Here is a 3,577-nt window from a genome sequence, read left to right on the forward strand (position 1 = left end):
GATGATTTTAGCAGACTAAGTAAATCTTGGATTTTAAAGCCAAGAATTGGACTAAAGGAAGGAGAGTTTGTAGATTTATCACACAGATGTATTCTTTCTTGGGCAGATCGCTATTGGTCAATTCTTTCTTGGGCAGATCGTTATTGGTCCATTCTTTCTTGGGCAGGTCGCTATTGGTCAATTATTTCTTGGGCAGATCGCTATTGGTCAATTCTTTCTTGGGCAGATTGCTATTGGTCAATTTTAACTACCCTTGATAAGAATAATTTAGCTTGGAAGATAAAAACTCGAGTATTTGGAAAGAACGTTTGACTATTGTCAAATCATCGTATAAGGCTATAGCAAAACTTCTCATCAGCTCTGACCTCAGTTAGTTTCCAATCGCTCACCCATAGAGGTGGTAACTTTGGCTCAGCAGACGGAAAAATAGGCGATGTCCTCGTGCCAGCATTTTCCAACTCCTAGTTTGGTATCACTGATAACAAATGGTTTTATCAACTGAAATGGTAACCATCAAATACGCTTATAGTCGCTGCATTTTGAATTTTAATGCAATTGATTTTGATATTAATTTCAACTGTGTTTTTGAAAATTTAATCAAGCTGAGATTTTTTAATCTTTAAAAAAAAATTGAAACAGCAAGTTTATTTTGTCAGATACGCGCAGCGTACCTGAGTACTATTGTTAATTGATTACACTTAGACTGCTTTTGTAGTCTTCTAATGGTGTAGATTATATTAACATTAAAATTACAGTCTGAATAATTTGCAGAAACCACAGACACTAAGCATAGCTCTGTTTTAATAGAATTAACATTCTATGTAGTAGTTTGACTGTATAAACCGTTCATAGCAAAGTTTAATGGTGAAAAACTGAAATTTGAATGAAATGCAGAATATACTTATTTTGTTTTATTAGGGAGTAGCTATTAGCCTCACTCCTTAAAGGATATTATGATGAAGATCTCTAGCAGCTATGGTGAAATTCTGCGTCAAGATAGAGTAATTCCCGAGTCATCAAATATATCATTCAGATTATATGCCCTCAACATAACCATAATCTCACTTCACCGTAACTATAACCTCACCGTAACTATAACCTCACCATAACCTCACCTAGCCATAACATTACCTTAACAATAATCTCACCTTAACCACAACCTCACTGTAACCTCGCCATAACCATAACTTCACAATACCCAGAACCTCACCATAACTATAATTTCACCATAACTATAACCTCACAATAACCTCACCTAGCCATAACATTACCTTAACAATAATCTCACCTTAACCACAACCTCACTGTAACCTCGCCATAACCATAACTTCACAATACCCAGAACCTCACCATAACCATAATTTCACCATAACCTCACCATAACCGTAACTATATCTTCACCACATCCTCACTGTAATCATAACCTCACCAGAACTATAACCTCACTATAACCAAAGCCTAAAAGAGGAAGTTGTACATATAAAATAAAAGAGAAATCTAATAGAAAAATGTGTATATTATTTTTAGAGATTCCATTCAAATGATATTTAAGTTCACATATTAAGTCATTGACCATTGGTACAAAAGATAAATAGGCCTACATGGGAACATACTTGTTGGTTGAAACTGTGTTTTTAATTTCTTATATAATGAGTGATGGATATGTATGATGTAAGAGCTTTACACTTTGTCATATTTTGTGCCGCTTTACCAACAAAACAGCTCTTGTTTGTATCAAATTCCAGAACATTTGGTATCAGAGTACACCAGAGGCTCTTGTTATGAGTACAACAGCTTGTCTAAGCAGTGGATTATATTACTAAATAGCTTTGAATCTTTTGACATGTCATCTATATCAAAAGAGCTTAAAATCTTCTGGCTTTATTCTTAAGTAAACTGTGAAAAGTTTGCAATTACTCGATACGCCTGTATTTTTTGCAAAAGTTAATAGAAAACCTACGAACATGGTATTTATTTAGTTGAGTGTCGGTTTGAAGACAGACAATTTCTTAACTACTATGCATCTCTGTACTGACAGAAAACAACTCTCTATTTGACACTAAAACTTATCTTCGTTTGTGTATGACGGAACCTTTTTATAGAAAACAGACTTGAGCTGTACACCTTTTATTATCAAAGTTCTTTGTTATTTTGACACAATCTCAGTGCAGAAAATGTAGTACTATTTATAGCACAAAGTGACTAGCTAACATATCATCCAACCATTTCAATTAGTGAATACAAGCACATAACTTTAGACGATAGTGTCTTCTTACTGTCACGGCTTTAAGAAGCCTGCGTTACACAGACCAGACGCATCACACAAAGATTCCAGGTCATTGACCCCTGGGGTGATTGCTGTGATTATAAAGCGAAGAAGCATAGCGTGACGTTAGTAAACGTCTAGCGATATGTTCAAATATGATTCGACATTCACATGATCAGTTTGCTAAATATTGGGGTAGAATTTCTCATCTTTTGAGTAAAAGTGCTTCTGGTTTCATTTCTTTTATACAGTTTTTCAAGAAGAGCGCATGTACCCTCATGCGCACTACTTGTCAATGTTTGACGTGAGAATGGTTAAGTTATGGTTCTCTTTGATCTGTGAACCTCGTCAGGCAGTGTAATTATTGTAAAACAGCTGATGTGTGTAGCATTTACTAAGTATTTATACAGCGATAGTGTAGCGACACGTCCCCATATGGCGCTGCCGTGAAAACATGAAAACAGCCAGGTTGCCCTCATTCTGTTGTGATTCAGTATTACTACTCTAGAAACACTCCTGCAATGCACCATCTTTGTGCCATGGGAAGGGCCTAAGCGACCAAAGGTGTTGCCCGTCTACACGCATAGGTCTTGCTCCTGAAGACAACCATGACATAAGGTGTCGCACAATCATCGCTCTACTATAGCACCCTATACTATGGAAACATGATCTGCTTGTCAGCCAATTAAAAGAGCTTCAGCACTAGCAAACTTGTATACTATAGAGGCTTAGTACAACTCTTGCTAGGCTCTTAGATTTACTTGTACCAGGCTCTTAGATTTACTTGTACCAGGCTCAATCCTCAGTCATGAGTCTTTGAGATGCACAAGTTACGACCAACACATCATTGTTGTTACAGTTTTGTTGAGTTGAGTTTAACATAAGCTCATCAACTTAGTTAAAAGATACTCAGAGGCCGGCATTCTGATGCTTTCTGTTTACTGTATGTACAAACCTTACATCTGACTACAAAATAGTATTTTTAATCATTTATTAATTAACGATTTAAGAATCATTAATGAATGAAGTCATCATAAGGAAGTCACTAATGAGTCAGCATAATTGTTTGCTCAAAGGTACATATTAAAAATAAAATAATAACAGCAGGTCTGAGAGGTCAAACACCTAGCTTGTTTTCACTAGTATATGAAAAGACTCCTAATGTTCATTCATTGATTTGCCACGCCATGTCCTGATGCCAGCCTCAATGATTCATCTCATTGGCTCAAATATTTTATTAGTTACAAAATAACCGCAATATAGTTTTAATCTTTCCTGTACTAGTTAGAGTATGCGCTGGAGTGTCACAAG

Source organism: Watersipora subatra, chromosome 1 (assembly GCF_963576615.1).
Source record: "Watersipora subatra chromosome 1, tzWatSuba1.1, whole genome shotgun sequence".
NCBI lineage: Eukaryota > Metazoa > Bryozoa > Gymnolaemata > Cheilostomatida > Watersiporidae > Watersipora > Watersipora subatra.